The sequence below is a fragment of the Dipteris shenzhenensis genome, chromosome 15, assembly GCF_047967505.1.
Source record: "Dipteris shenzhenensis isolate YYH24624 ecotype China chromosome 15, Dip_SZ_1.0, whole genome shotgun sequence".
Lineage (NCBI taxonomy): Eukaryota > Viridiplantae > Streptophyta > Polypodiopsida > Gleicheniales > Dipteridaceae > Dipteris > Dipteris shenzhenensis.
This window is the reverse complement of record NC_141610.1, coordinates 42,570,854-42,587,420: the sequence shown is the minus strand read 5'-3', so window position 1 is coordinate 42,587,420 and position 16,567 is coordinate 42,570,854. Positions and strand designations below refer to the sequence as shown.

General features: G+C 42.2%; 1 pseudogene across 1 annotated transcript; it reads left to right on the top strand.

Annotated features, from left to right (window-relative positions):
* Window positions 1-1,360: 1,360 nt before the first annotated feature.
* LOC147893834 (jasmonate-induced oxygenase 3 pseudogene) lies at window positions 1,361-2,845 on the top strand (annotated as a pseudogene). The gene is made up of 3 exons (XR_015542253.1): window positions 1,361-1,921; window positions 2,070-2,403; window positions 2,585-2,845. The product of XR_015542253.1 is annotated as a jasmonate-induced oxygenase 3 pseudogene (transcript).
* The last annotated feature ends 13,722 nt before the right edge of the window (window positions 2,846-16,567 follow it).

The window sequence follows — 16,567 nt, the reverse complement described above, 5'->3', positions numbered from 1 at the left end:
CCTGCACCAAAATCTCACTTTTTGTATTCTCTGTTTTGTGTTTAAATTCACGTCTAAATCTGCGTCTAATTCTCAGTGCAGACGCACTATTAGATGCTCAAATAGATACACTAATAGACGCGCTATTAGACGCACCTATATTTTCACTATTCTAGTAGCACCTATAGACACGCTCGCTATTTTGCACATCTATCAAGCGCGTCTATAGTTGCTTTGTCTTGTTGTGTTCATGTTGCTTTTCAATTAGTTTCTTTATTTCCATATTGATAATTAAGTTAAATCCTTGACCTTTCAAAGTTTAATTTAGTCATGAGATCATATATCTTGAACTTTCTTGAATGACATTTTGTAGGAAAAGCAAGTTGTTAACTCGCACAACTCATGCAAAGAAGACATGTGCAATTCGCCTTTGTCTGAGGTATATATTAGAATCATAGTATTTTTTAGATCTTCATGCTGATTTCATATTAGTTTCTTCACACGAAAAAGAGTTTGAAGTCTTCTTAAACATCTGGCACTTTTTCGAAACAAGAACTTGGTGTGCCATTAAAACTCTTACTTATTCGATATTAGTTTCTTAAGAAATATGTGCATCCTAATTTCTTTAAGACCTTAAGTTAGATTAATTTAGATTGCCTTTTCATATTGTAGGACAATGATACACAAATTCATACGGGTCATGAGAGGCAAAGAACTTTCCTACAAGGAAGTTCGGGGAAAGACAAGTTCGGGGTTGTCTTTCCGGAAGGATCGCGGATGCGCATGCCGAATTTCATTTAGCGCGTGAGCTTCTTGACGGCGCATGCAAAGATCTATGAAAATGGTCCAATGTTTCACATCACCTACCAATGATAGCTTTTTAACGGGAGATAGCGTGGTCTGCAGTCGGCACTTAGCAGAATGGAAATCATGCCGTGCCGCAGGAGGTAAGGCTAAAGTCATCGTCTCGTGCCCGGCTACAGCAACAGTTGACGGGTCACGGGTATGCCACAAGCCCATGTCCATGGTTGTTTAGGGCTCAATACTTCTAAGTTATGCATGCAAGCGACAGAACGGCGTAAGAAACGTCAACTACAGCATCAGTTGACGGGTCACTGATGTTACCTGATGTAATTCTTACGAGCCCATATCCATTCTTGTTTACACCTCAATACTTAAAAACTATGCATGACAGAAAGAGAGAACGTGAGCGTGAAAAAGTGCTTTATATATTTTCCCTGTAGCGCGCGCCTATTAGAGCACGCTGCAAATTCTAATCCATCGTCTACTCTGCATATTTCGTCACGTTGCTCAGAAAACCTCTATATAAGGACTTCCATGCCATAGATCCAGCCATCCAGGGGACGAGTTAACGCAGTCACCTGCTTATTCTGTCGCGTTGACTGATCCGCAAAATCATGACCTCCGTTACGCAGCTTATGCTCTTCAGTGTTCTCCCCAACAATGAATGGCCTGAATTGATTCCTAGAGTTCAGAGTCTTGCTGAAAGCGGTTTGAACGCCCTGCCCTCTCGTTATATCAGGAAGCAGTCAGACCGACCAGACGATCCTACAGAGGAGCTTGAGATCTCTCAGTTTCCCGTCATAGACATGGCTTGCCTCCAAAATAAGGAGACAAAAGACCGCACCCTCATAGACATGGATCGAGCTTGCAGAGATTGGGGTTTCTTCCAAGTTATTAATCATGGTGTGCCTCCGTGGTTGATGCAAAGGGCAGCTGTTGTGAGTAAAACGTTTTTCCAGCTACCCTCGCAGGAAAAGGAAAGATACGCTAACGACCCAGCCACATACGAGGGGTATGGAAGCCGCGTTGGAACTGAGAAAGGTGCAGTACTTGACTGGGGAGATTACTTCTTCATCAACTGTCAACCGACATCGAAGAGAAACCTGAAAAAGTGGCCTACAAAGCCGTTACAATGGAGGTGCGTACTTTCCCTGGATCGATCCGGCTAAAATTTCAGCTTCATTAAAAATGAACGAACTTGAACGACTGGTAGGAAGGACATCCGATGTCAGGTTTCAGCTTGGCGCATCGCGCAACCAAACTGACTGATCACTTTTCCGTAACAGAGGGACAATAGAGGAGTATAGCCAGTACGTCTTCGGTTTGTCTGAAAAGCTGTTGGAAGCTTTCTCCTGTAATCTGGGTTTAGAACCGTCAGCGTTGAAGGAGGCTTTTGGTGGAAAGATGGATTGCGAAATGTCTCTCCGTTTTAACTACTATCCTGCGTGCCCCCAACCTGATTTAACGCTTGGGCTCTCTTCCCACTCCGATCCTGGGGGGCTCACGGTACTGCTACAAGCTGAAGGGGTAGACGGCCTCCAGGTACGGCACAATGGACTTTGGGTATCAGTGAAACCACTGCCCGGCGCTTTAATCATCAATCTCGGAGACCAACTTCAGGTAGCCGTGTTTTTCTTCCCGAATGCAGCCCTTATGACTATGAGACAGCACGTAGACATCCATTCGTGATTACTGCTTATTAGAATCGTATAAGAATGCATGTAGGTGTTTTCTCCTTGAAATCTCGTGCCGACGCCGGCATTGCTGTGTCTTAACCTAGTGATCTGCTAGTCATGCTCAGATTTTGACGAATGAGAAGTACCGAAGTGTCGAGCATAGAGTTCTCGCAAACAAAGAACGGGAACGATTATCTTTGGCCTGCTTTGTGAATCCCGGAAATGAGGTATTGTTGGCACCCTTGGAGAAGCTCATCGATGACAAGAACCCGCCACTCTACGAAGCTATGACCTTCAAACGGTACAGATCTTTCATTAGAACCAGGGGGAATAAAGGTAAATGTCATGTTGATGCTATCAGGTCAGCGACGACAGAAGAGAAATAGAATCACAGATCCAAGTTCCAACTTGACAACGGTGGCAGTAGGGTCTTTTATGGAAGGTGCTCAACCAGGAACTCAACTTAATGCTTACCAGTCGGCCCACATTTATGGAATCTGGATGTGTTGCTGTCTTGCCTTCTCCTCCTGCTCCTCGCTGGCGTTTGGTCTCAACCTCCTCGAGCTTTCATGTGCCAACCTCTCTCATCAAAGCAAATTGCCGGGCCTGGTACTTTACTCCTTCTACGTGATCAGCAAAGCATATCTCGGGCCTTGTGCTAAAGATTGTTGAATCTCCAGAAACTGATGTGACTGGACATTTGGTAGGAGCAGTCTTACTGCAAGAGAGAACTTTCCTTTCTTTCGACTGCTGGTGGGCTATTCGGACAGGACTTTCGATATCTCTCCGTTTAGCTTTGTTGTCGCTTAGTCTTTTCCTTTTTGGTTCTACTTAAGGGAATGAATCCCCTTGATGTTGGTGAAGGACTACGTTTACTTGTCATAAATCCAGTTTTGGCCTGTAAACCGTTACTCTGTGTCATAAATCTTGTGTTGGATCCCTCAAGAGTTTAGGTTAATGTCTTGGGTCACAATGCAACGATCTGCAATAGGTCCATTCAAAGTTTCTAGACAAGGATAGAGCAAAGAAAGAGAAGCATTGGAAGGGTCGCATTGTTGGGTTTCGTAATACAAAAAATGGACTTAAGGTGAAGGTTCAGCACGTGTACATGGCTCGAGACATGAACTTGGACCCTACGAGTCGAACTTGCTTTCCTTCAAATTGTATCTCTCCTTTACATTAGCTTTTTTTCATTTTCAGTTCAATTGTGCATTCTAAAGATTATATGTGTACATGCGTTGAGAGAGGGTGTCTTGTGGTGATAGTAGAGGGGGAGGGGGGGAGGGAGAGAGAGAGAGAGATGGGGGGATTGAGGGGTGTTAGGGGGAGATAGTACAGGGGAGAGATTTGTGACTAAGGGGGAGAGAGAGAGAGAGAGAGAGAAAGAGAGAGAGAGAGAGAGAGAGAGAGAGAGAGAGAGAGAGAAGTGTGTGTGTGTGTGAGAGAGAGATAGGTAGACAGTGAGAGAAAAATTGATTAGCCCATTAACATCTTTCGTTGCTTTCTATGTAGATATCTTTCCCTCTACTGCCTCCTGCTTAATAAACCACGGCTTTGTTCCTATGCGAAACGCGCGTCGCATCTCTGCATCTATAGAAAGATGACCCATCGCAGCTTGCTGTGGACCCAATTTACGAGAGTTAGATAAAGTGCATGTAATATGTACTAGTAAAACAAATAGAACAATACATTAAATGAGAAGAAGACTTACAACGGTTGCCTCAAATGCCAACTATCTGCCTGCACCAAAGTGCAAAGTACCTACGGCGTCCAGCCGTCTCCTCGCAGCCCTCCTCTAACCCTCAAACATTTGGGGATGGTCCCTATTCTGCTTCTTGAAGAACTTCCAATTAGCTTTGTCTACCCAGCTGGGTTTAGCCATCCCCTTTGTGATGGAAGTTCGCAAGGTTGATCTACGATGCTTCAAGACCAAACCCATGCGCTGTCGTATGTAATTCTCATTGAACTCCCAATTTGGCGGGTTAGGGTATTTTTCTTTTAATTCATCGATGATCGCCTGCTTCTTTTGGTCATCTTGATACCACCAATCAGTAGCAATGCCGCTCTTGAAGTGGTGGATCATCAACCACCTCATGGTGGCCATCACTGCTTTGCCCTTTCTATCTTCTATTATCTCTCCGGCAGCCGTGATTTGATAGGAGAGGTTCTCGACTAGATAAGGAGGACTCATGGTAGTGGCAGAGTCAGAGTGAGTGGAAGCTATGTGAGCACTTCCGGAGCGAGGAGTAGCAGTGGGAGTAGGAGAGGGCAAGGGACCTAGCTGATACTGTGTCTTGGGACCAAGTGGAGACCTGTAGGGATGTGAGTGTGCTGACTCGTCTACATCTCCCGAGTCAGCACAACATTAGCGGCCCCTCCTACTCTTCCTTTCCTTACAATAGGCACACCCAGGTGATGACACCTCGGTTGAAGAGGCACGAGGGGACGGCTGGGCAGTAGGTCCAGCCGTCGGTGTAGCAGAGGGAATTGCTGAGGTCCTCTGAGATAGCAGAGAGAAGAATCTCGCTGCCTCCTCATCGGTCATCGGTGCTACAAACTCGTCGGGACTCCCGACAAAGCCATGGGCTGCTAGCAAAGGAGTTCCCTGAGGGGTAGTCACAGTGCTACATCTGAGAGGAGTCGGGCCAAGGGTAGTCGCAGTGCTACGTCCAAGAGGAGTCGGGCCAGGGGTAGTCGCAGGGGTAGGCCCCTGAGGTGTCACCTGAGAGGAATCAAAGTCCTCTAGAGAATAGAGATCATGATGTCTCCTCCTGTGAGGGTGTCCGTACTCATCGGACGTGCGACGTGATCCCATGTCTAACGTAGACACAAACACAAACACAAAAATAAAAAACAAAAAACAAACATAATTAGCATAGGCATAGGCATATGCTTATGAAAAGAAGACAAAAAGAGAGGAAGAGAGAAGAGAAAGAAGAGAGAAGGAGGAAAAAAGAAGAGAAAGAAGAGAGAAGGAGAAGGAGAAGGAGAAGAGAAAGAAGAGAGGAAAAAAGAAGAGAAAGAAGAGAGAAGGAGAAGGAGAAGGAGAATGACATGCATAGGCATATGCTTATGAAAAGAAGAGAAAAAGAAGAGAAAGAAAGGAGAAGGATATGCATAGGTATAGGCATAGGCATAGGCATATGCTTATGAAAAGAAGAGAAAGAGTGAGGAAAAAAGAAGAGAAGGGAAGGAGAAGGAGAAGGAGAAGGAGAAGGAGAGAGGAAAATAGGAGAAGGAGACATATGCTCATGCATAAGAATAAGCATAAGAGAAAGAAGAGGGAAAAAGAGCATAAGCATAAGAGAAAGAAGAGAGAAAGGATATGCTTATTCTTATGCATGAGGATATGAGCATAAAAGAAAAAGAGAGAAAGATTAAGCATATGTAAATACATATGCTTATGAAAAGAGATCAAAAGAGGGGGAAGAGGGGGAAAAAGAGAGAGGAAAAGAGGAAAATGAGACATGCTCATGCATAAGCATAAGCATAAGAGAAAGAAGAGGGAAAAAGAGCATAAGCATAAGAGAAAGAAGAGAGAAAGGATATGCTTATTCTTATGCATGAGCATATGAGCATAAAAGAAAAAGAGGGAAAGATTAAGCATAGGCAAATACATATGCTTATGAAAAGAGATCGAAAGAGGGGAAGAGCGGGAGAAAGAGAGAGGAAAAGAGGAAAATGAGACATGCTCATGCATAAGCATAAGCATAAGAGAAGGAAGAGGAAAAAGAGCATAAGCATAAGGGAAAAAGAAGGAAAGGATATGCTTATTCTTATGCATGAGCATATGAGTATGGTGGCATGTTGTGTTTTGCACAATGCGCTACTCATAGCTAGGGATGTGCCATAACGTGAAGATTGCCTTGATGGGATGAGGATGTATCACATCGATTAGTTGAACCTATTGCTCATTCTCATAGGGCTGTAGTAGCAGCTTGGGAAAGTGCACAACGAGATGTTGCTCGATATGTTGTGGCATTACATCCAAAACTTGTAATGCCACTTCGAGATACTTTGCAATGTTTTGGGGATGCATAAACTCATGAAATGATCCCACTATGATGGATGCATGCAAGGAAGCTGGGATTCATAAACTTATCAAATGATTCCATATTCAAGTGGGTCTATGCATGAGAAATTTGGGTGTATGGAAATCACATGAAGGTAAGTATTTCATGAACTTATCAAATGATCCCAAATTTTGGTGATTTATGCAAGTTACATTTGGTTGTATGGTTCGATGACTTGAAGGTAAGTCCTGCATGAACTTATTGAATGATCCCACTATGGTGGATGCATGCAAGGAAGATGGGGTACATGAACTTAATAAATGATCCCACTATGTGGTGTGTGGAAGGCATACCATCAGACTTACATGATTTAACTTGAAGGGACTATGCAAGGGTCTATTTTGGTGTGTGGAAGGCATACCATCATACACACCTTTTGTTTGGTATATGCAAGGGACTTATCAAATGAACATTGAACCCATACATGAACTTATCAAATGATCCCACATTTTGGTGGGTTTGCAAACAAGCCACTAACATGAACTTATCAAATGATCCCGCCCTTTGCATTGCACACAAACCACTCACATGGATCCATCAAATGATACGACTCTTTGGTTTGCACACATACCACTATCCTGAACTTATCAGAACATCCCACCTTTTGCATTGCACAAAAACCACTAACATGAACTCATTAAATAATCTGACTCTTGGGTTTGCTCCACAAGACACTATACATGAACTTATCAAATAATCCCACTCTTTGCATTGCACACAAGGCACACACATGAGCTCATCAAAAGATCCGACTCTTCACATATATATCTTTTGCATGTCTCATCAGTAAAGCTTAAATTATAATTTTTGAGTTAAATACTAAAACATGCCTTCTATCTAGTATCAACCATGTCATGACTCATTGATGAATAATTAATAAAGAACACTTGAATCGATTAATAGGTTCAAGAGACACTATATGATTCCATATATGTATCATATATATCTTTTGCGTATCTCATATATACAGATATGGTTGTTTCTATATACGATTCTACATTAGCTCTTCATTGTAACTCTAAAACTAGGACATATATATATAGCTTATGCACACTACCCACAACCCACTCCATTTGCTCTTTTCTATATGTATCCCCTAAACTATTTATGACTGCTTGCTTTATGCTTCATGCCATTAAGTTTATGTATGCCTATTTCTATGCTTCTATATGTCTATATGCCTATGTGAATGCCAATATGGCTATGCTTCTATGGAAATTATGCTATGCTTTATGAATGCCTTCTTTAGTCTATGCTTCTATATGCTTCTTTAGCCTATTATTTAAGATTATGTATGCCTATGTCTATGCTTCTATATGCATCTTTAGTCTATTCTTTAAGTTTATGTATGCCTATGTCTTTAGTCTATGCTTCTATATGCATTATGCCTATTCTTTAAGTTTTCATTTATGCTTTATGAATGTATCCCCTAGATTGTTTATGAATGCCCGCTTTATGCTTTATGCCTATTAAGTTTATGTACGCCTATTTCTATGCTTCTACATGTCTACACGCCTATGTGAATGCCTACATGGCTATGCTTCTACGAAAATTATGCTTCATATATTTGTATAAAGGTAAAAGATGAATTTTAGTTTTAAAATGTATAATATAGATCTTATGTTTTAGCCTACGCACGTTTCTATATTCAAATGTACAATATAAAGCTTATATTTATGTTTTATGTTTTAGGTTTCTATATCTTTATGCTTTATGCCTACTCTTTAAGTTTATGCCTTTTTAATGAATGGCTATCATTCTATATGCCTGCTTTATGCTTTATGCTTTATGGATCTATTCTATATTACATTATGCTTGTATATTTGAATGTTATGCTTCTATTTCTACTATGTTATGCTTATATATCTATATGCCTATGCTTCAATATGTTTTCTATATGTTTCTATATGCCTACGTTTAGTTATGCAAAGGGAAAGATATTATTGTTTTATCTTAACGATTACTCATAGAATGGTTGTATTTGTATAAGTATAATATTAGGGGGGAAAAGTAGCATGACTCTTTGTAACAGATGTGTCTTTAGAATAGTATCTTTCATATGACAGATGTTATGGTGATTTTCTTGGGAATAGTATCTTTCATATGACTTCTTTGTTTATGTTCTTGCTATTGTTTCTTATCATGCATTGTATGATGGATTGTGTGCACATAGATGGATGGTGTACCTAGACCAGGCTATAGGCAATGCACGTGCAACTACAGGTGCAGACACACACCTGGTGGAATGCAATTTGTGAGTAGGGTCACATATTTTCAGCATTTTTGGCATGATGTGCATGAAGATGTTCATCCAGCTATTAGGAGACAAGTGGAAGAAGCAAGTGTATCTGACTAGGCTACACTAGCAGCAGATATGCAAGAGTCGTAACCTACTCACAATCTTGATAGAGAGAGAGAGAGGAAAGAAGTCATATGCAAGAGCCAAGTCATACCTCCAACCCTGATATAGAGGAAAGAAGACATATGCAAGAGTCAGGTTATACTAATTCTGAGAGACGAGCAAGGAGGGTATGGTGCGATTGCACTATCTATTGTAGTGGAGGACGTGAAGTAGCACCTTCCACTCTCATGAAGCACAAAAAAATACAAGAAAGATATACAAGGATACTCTCAAATATTGGGTTCTCAACATTGGGTGACGATCCTAAAGGATGCCATGGGTTTAATGATGAAGGAGAGGCTAATTTTCCTTACGATGAGGATAATTTCTTTGGGGACACTAGAGTTAGGGGTGATGAGGATCCACACAAGAGTACTGGTGATGGCCTACAAGAAAACATTCAGACCTCATTAGAGGATAAAATAATAGAAAGATGCATTGACATGCAAGGTTTGTGGGATAGGCATCAAGCATCAATACAATTTCAAGATGAGATGCTTCAGCTATTATTTGGAGATATGGGAGGCAAAAGCTAGGGTCGGAAAGAGAAACAATACAAATAGAAAGAAAAGTCTTAGTTCATTGTTAGTTCAACTTCCACCGACGTGGGACGGTGATCTAGATGGAGTGAGAGTTCCAACTTGTTGGAATCAGCTAAATAACTTGTATACTAGATTGGGAATGGTCCAATCACAATGCTTCAAAATGTGCATGGGAATTAAAGATTATGCACATGGGCCTGAGGTGTTTCAGCCTAGCAATGAAGATGGATATACAGGAATGTTTATGTATTGCCTTTGTGATAGAGATACTAGAAAGAAAAAGAAGCTGAAGCGCGATTGCATACAATGCTGTGAGAAGTGTCAAAAGTGCAATTGTATGAGAAAGGACATGATTGTACTTGATTTGTCCCTTTGAAACAACAACTATCACTACAAACAAAGAGCCAGTCCTTGTGCCACAATCTTCTTACAATGTGGCGCAATCGGGAGCGATGGTTGAGGAAGGCATGGAATGAACAACCGTAACATATTTTTTATTTTTGGGATGGTATATGAAATGTAGGGATAATCAACAATTCTGGAATCCTTTCTCGACATATGAATTGCCTGTTATTTGTGAGAAATCTTATTGTAAGAAGACATACATGACTTTCCTATCCTCCAACATGTCACAAGTACTACGAGATGGTTAGAAATATGAGGAGGCACAAGTGTATGACTTCACATGTGAGCGATGCCGCTCTCACATTCAATATCAGAAGAAGATGCAATATGTAAGTAGCTATCTATTTATATCTATGTTAGACGTTTTTTTTGTTTGTTGATTGCATGCTAACTCCTCTCTTTTCATTTTGTTGTAGGGAGGTCCTTGTAACTTTGCCCTGTGTGCTCACTTTGATGGTTTTCAAGCTTCTCGTACAACTCAAAAGGATTGTGGTGTGGTAGAGGTTCTCATTTTGAATGCTGGAAAGAGATCGGACATTGAGGCTCTACCTATGATTTTTATACCTTTCAGTAGTAAAAAGCTAATTCGAAGTTTCGATGATATTTTGGGTGCTTTTTTAAGCCCCTTGATTTTTGAGCTGGAAATCCTATTCACTGAATGGATAGAGCTTTATTACAACTATCGAGTCAAGTCCATTATGAACCATGCACCTGCCATGTCAGCAAAGTGTAAGCTTCATGCCCTACTTATGATGGTCACAGGGGATCACCCTGCTCAATGCAAATTTGGGCTTTTGAAAGATGGTGGTCAGTCTTTTTGCTGTAGGGACAAAGCACAAGCTACCCTGGATACTTCGAACACAAAGTTTGTAGGGCAATATATCTATGATGGAAACAGGTATCAAGCACGATATCCTCCTGAAAAAATATCAATCATCGAAATGGCTGATGCATTGTCCTTATCAAAGAGAGTGTACACACAACAAGAGAAAGAGGCTGTTTTACGAAATGTAGGCTTGTCGGGAGAGTCAGTTCCTTGGAGGTTACATGACTTGTATGGCTTTGATATATCCTTGGATCTTGTTTACGATGTCATGCATATACTTTCATTAAACTTGTTCAAAAAGTACATCTCATCTCTTATCAAGGGATCATAAAATGATCTAAAAAAAGCAATCGATGGAGCTGTTGAAGAGGTTTACAAGATCTCTCCAAACTCAATCCATTTTGGACGATGGCCTCGAAACCCCAGCAAGTACCATGATAGCTTTAAGGTAGAGGAAAATCAAAAGTTCATCCAATGGTGCTTGCCATATATCCTTAGCGAAGTACAAGGTATACCCACTGGTTTACATAACTTGGGACTCCTCTTGGTTGATATTGCTCACTTGTTCTACAACTATTCTCATGACAAAGGATGGTCCGAGTCAGATATGCAATTGGTCAGAACTTTACTGCTAGCATGGAGAGTCAGGAAAGAGGAATATATGGGGCTAAATTCATCTCCTCTCGAACATGTGGCAGGTTTGTTCTTTCTCTTACATTGCCTGAAACTATTTTATTTGCACCTACATATATAATTTAGAAATCATCTTATTAATTTATAATCATGTGTATACAAGAAATGGAGAAATATTTGATGATATCATAAGGCACGACATGCATGATGTTTATTCGTGCTTCGGTTTAGAGCAAAATGTGTGTACGTATGTGAGCATATCTACAAACAACCGGAGCAATGAGATTTCCTACGTTCAATATCATACTCGTCGCAAGTTATTCACTTGGACTTTTAGTCATACACTACAAGGCATAGGCCATTTTCCGACGGAAATACCGACGCTTTTTACATTAAAAAATTTTTTTTTCACGGGCGCAAAGGTCGCTATAAAAGTCGTTAAAATCGTCGGAAAAGGAGCGTCGCTATAAACCGTCGCTATATAGCGACGCTGTTAATCGTCGCTATATAGCGACGATGTAAACGTCGCTATATAGCGACGATAAAAACGTCGCTATATAGCGACTCTGTTAATCGTCGCTATATAGCGACACTGGTAAACGTCGCTATATAGCGACGATTAACAGAAGGTTAAAAAAATGGTTAGTGGGGCTAAACAGGGCCAAAAGGAAGCCCTGTTTAGCCCCACTAACCATTTTTTTTTTTTTGTAATTACAAAAGAAATTTTTTTATAACAAAATTTCCCTTGCTTGCAGGGTGATACAAAATTGTTCTTGTGAACGATGAGGAAGAAATGCATATACATATACAACTGTGTTTGAAACAAAATTACCCTGTGAAAGGGTGATACAAAATGGCTCTAACGAGCGGATATGAAAAATGCTACTACCACTACTAATCCGAATCCGAATCCGAATCGTCTTGTTGGGCTGTTCCCTGATCCTCGGCACCTGCATCTTCTCCCTCGTCCCCGACACCTGCGTCTTCTCCTTCGTCATCGGCACCTGCGTCCGATCCTTGCCCCTGTTGATCGCTCGTCTCTGATGATGGGACGCTTGAGCTTTGACCCTGAGACTGAACCATATAAATCGAAAATTAGATTGGAACTTAAATTAAAAAGTGAGATTACAAGCAGGAGTAAACTTATACCGTGCGAGCAGCCACCTCAGCCCAATCGACTGTCACTCCCATTGCCTCTTGCTCAATGAACCACGGCTTGGTTCCTATCCGAAATGCGCGTCGCGTCTCTGCATCCGTAGGAAGACGACCCATCGCAGCTTGCTATGGATCCAATTTACGAGAGTTAGAGTTAGCTAAAGTGCATGTAATATGTAAGTAAAACAAATAGAACAATACATTAAATGGAAAGAAGTAAACTTACCACGGTTGCCTCGAACGCATACCGTCCACCTGCACCAAAGTGCGAAGTACCTACGACATCCAGCCGTCTCTTCGCAGCCCTCCTCTGACCCTCGAACATTTCAGGATGGTCCCTATTCTGCTTCTTCAAGAACTTCCAATCAGCTTTGTCTGCCCAGCTGGGTTTAGACAACCCCTTTGTAATGGAAGTACGCATGGTTGATCTGCGATGCTTTAGGACCAAACCCATGCGCTCGAGCATATAACTGTTATTAAACTCCACATTTGGCGGATTAGGAAATCTGAGTTTTAACTCATCGATCACCGCCTGTTTCTTTTGGCCATCTTGATACCGCCAATCGATATTTATTCCGCTCTTGAAGTGATGACTCATCAACCGCCTCATGGCGGCCATCACTGCTTTGCCCTTTTTGTCTTCTATTATCTCTCCGGCAGATGTGATTTGATAGGAGAGATCCCCTGATGAGTAAGGGGGACTGACGGTAGCAGAGTCTGAAGGAGTGGAAGCTGCGCGACCGCTTCCGGATCGAGGAGTAGCTGTGGGAGTAGGAGAGGGAAAGGGACCTGACTGATACTGTGTCTCCGGACCAAGTGGAGACCTAAAGGAGCGTGAGTGTGCTGACTCGTCTACATCTCCTGAGTCAGCACAACATGAGCCGCCCATCCTACTCTTCCTTCCCTTGCGGGAGGCATGCGCAGGTGATGATCCCGCGGTCGAAGGGGCGCGAGGGGATGGCTGGGCTGTACGTCCACCCGTCGGTGTAGGGGAAGGAATTGCGGAGGTCCTCTGAGAGAGCAGAGAGAAGAATCTCGTTGCCTCCTCATCGCTCATCTGCGCTACAAACTCGTCGGGAGTCCCAACAAAGCCATGCGCGGCTAGCAAAGGAGTCCCCTGAGGGGTAGTCGCAGTGCTACGTGGAAGAGGGGTCGGACCAGGGGTAGTCACAGTGCTAGGACCGAGAGGAGTCGGAACAGGGGTAGTCCTCGGGGTAGTCGCCTGAGAGGAATCAAAGTCCTCTGGAGCATATAGATCGTGAGCTCTCCTCCTGCGAGGCTGTCCGTACTCGTCCGATGAGCGACGTGATCCCATGTCTAACATAGACACAAACACGAAAACAGAAAACAAATAAACAAACATGAGCATTCTCATAGGCATAGGCATAGGCAAGAAGAAAGAAGAGGGAAAGGAAAGAAGAGGGAAAGGAAAGAGGGAAAGGAAAGAGGGAAAGATAAGAGGGAAAGAAGATGTAAAGGAAAGAAAAGAATGAGAACGAGGAAATAGAGAATGAGAGAAAGGGAAAGAGAAGGAGAAGGAGCTTATGCTCATGCGGAAATAGAGAAGGAGCTTATGCGGAATGAGAGAAGGAGCTTATGCGGAATAAGAGAAGGAGCTCATGCGGAAACTTGCGAAAACTTGCATGCGGAATAAGAGAAGGAGCTTATGCGGAAAAAGAGAATGAGAGAAGCATATGCTTCTCTCATTCTCTTTTTCCGCATAAGCTCTTGCGGAAACTTACGCATAAGCTCATGCTCATGAATGAGCATAAGCATGAGCTTATGCTTAAGCATGAGCTTATGCTTATGCTTGCGGATGAATGAGCATATGCTTATGCTTATGCTTGCGGATGAATGAGCATAAGCATGAGCTTATGCTTATGCTTATGCATAAGCATAAGCATAAGCATAAGCATAAGCTCATGCTTATGCTCATGCGGAAATAGAGAAGGAGCTTAAGCGGAATGAGAGAAGGAGCTTATGCGGAAAAAGAGAATGAGAGAAGCATATGCTTCTTTCATTCTCTATTTCCGTATAAGCTCTTGCAGAAACTTACGCATAAGCTCATGCGAAGAATGAGCATAAGCATGAGCTTATGCTTATGCTTATGCATAAGCATAAGCATAAGCATAAGCATAAGCTCATGCTTATGCTCATGCGAAAATAGAGAATGAGCTTAAGCGGAATGAGAGAAGGAGCGTATGCGGAAAAAGAGAATGAGAGAAGCATATGCTTCTCTTATTCTCTATTTCCGTATAAGCTCTTGCGGAAACTTACGCATAAGCTCATGCGAAGAATGAGCATAAGCATGAGCTTATGCTTATGCTTATGCATAAGCATAAGCATAAGCTCATGCTTATGCTCATGCGGAAATAGAGAATGAGCTTATGCGGAATGAGAGAAGGAGCTTATGCGGAATAAGAGAAGGAGCTCATGCGGAAACTTGCGAAAACTTGCATGCGAAATAAGAGAAGGAGCTTATGCGGAAAAAGAGAATGAGAGAAGCATATGCTTCTCTCATTCTCTATTTCCGCATAAGCTCTTGCGGAAACTTACGCATAAGCTCATGCGAAGAATGAGCATAAGCATGAGCTTATGCTTATGCTTATGCATAAGCATAAGCATAAGCTCATGCTTATGCTCATGCGGAAATAGAGAATGAGCTTATGCGGAATGAGAGAAGGAGCTTATGCGGAATAAGAGAAGGAGCTCATGCGGAAACTTGCGAAAACTTGCATGCGAAATAAGAGAAGGAGCTTATGCGGAAAAAGAGAATGAGAGAAGCATATGCTTCTCTCATTCTCTATTTCCGCATAAGCTCTTGCGGAAACTTACGCATAAGCTCATGCGAAGAATGAGCATAAGCATGAGCTTATGCTTATGCTTATGCATAAGCATAAGCATAAGCTCATGCTTATGCTCATGCGGAAATAGAAAATGAGCTTATGCGGAATGAGAGAAGGAGCTTATGCGGAATAAGAGAAGGAGCTCATGCGGAAACTTGCGAAAACTTGCATGCGGAATAAGAGAAGGAGCTTATGCGGAAAAAGAGAATGAGAGAAGCATATGCTTCTCTCATTCTCTTTTTCCGCATAAGCTCTTGCGGAAACTTACGCATAAGCTCATGCTCATGAATGAGCATAAGCATGAGCTTATGCTTAAGCATGAGCTTATGCTTATGCTTAAGCATGAGCATAAGCATAAGCATAAGCTCATGCTTATGCTCATGCGGAAAAAGAGAGGGAGCTTATGCGGAAAAAGAATGAGAACGAGGAAATAGAGAATGAGAGAAAGGGAAAGAGAAGGAGAAGGAGCTATGCTCATGCGGAAATAGAGAAGGAGCTTATGCGGAATGAGAGAAGGAGCTTATGCGGAATAAGAGAAGGAGCTCATGCGGAAACTTGCGGAAACTTGCATGCGGAATAAGAGAAGGAGCTTATGCGGAAAAAGAAAATGAGAGAAGCATATGCTTCTCTCATTCTCTATTTCCGCATAAGCTCTTGCGGAAACTTACGCATAAGCTCATGCTCATGAATGAGCATAAGCATGAAGAATGAGCATAAGCATGAGCTTATGCTTATGCTTATGCTTATGCTTATGCCGCATAAGCTCCTTCTCTCATTCCGCATAAGCTCCTTCTCTATTTCCGCATGAGCATACGCATGAGCTTATGCTTATGCTTATGCACTCATGCGGAAATGAGAGAAGGAGCTTATGCGGAATGAGAGAAGGAGCTTATGCGGAAAAAAGAGAATGAGAGAAGCGTATGCTTCTCTCATTCTCTATTTCCGCATAAGCTCTTGCGGAAACTTACGCATAAGCTCATGCTCATGAATGAGCATAAGCATGAGCTTATGCTCATGCGGAAATAGAGGAGGAGCTTATGCGGAATGAGAGAAGCATAAGCATAAGAGAATAAGAGGGATGCGGAAATAGAGAATAAGGGGGAAAGGAAAGAGAGAAGGGAAAAGAGAGAGGGGGAAAGAGAGAATAAGAGAAGAGGGAAAAAAGAGAAGGGGGAAAATGAGAAAAAGAGAAGGGGGAGGAGAGGGTTCCTACGCCCATCACTGCAG